We start from the raw sequence: 389 nt of genomic DNA, 5'->3' as shown, positions 1-389 counted from the left end.
TCTTGGCCCCGTAGTTAGTAATGTCCAGCGATCGGAATGTCGTAAGTGGTCTTGTGATCAGATGCTCATCATCCACGTCGTTAGCATACAATGATATGTCCAGAAGTACCTGTAGGTTTCAAGTTAGTTAGTTAGTACAATCGTGCAAGTAATTAGTTAGTTACGACCGTACACCGTTGAGCGGCGTACGTAGTGCTGTTGGTTGAAGATGAAACAGTACTTGACTTGAGTACACACACACACACACACACACACACACACACACACACACACATACACACACACACACACACACACACACACACACACACACACACACACATACAGACACACACACACACACACACACACATACACACACATACACACACACACCTCACCTCACCTCA

This window comes from Sycon ciliatum, chromosome 8 (genome assembly GCF_964019385.1).
Source record: "Sycon ciliatum chromosome 8, ocSycCili1.1, whole genome shotgun sequence".
Lineage (NCBI taxonomy): Eukaryota > Metazoa > Porifera > Calcarea > Leucosolenida > Sycettidae > Sycon > Sycon ciliatum.
The sequence above is the reverse complement of the archived record's forward strand: the minus strand, read 5'-3'. Positions refer to the sequence as shown.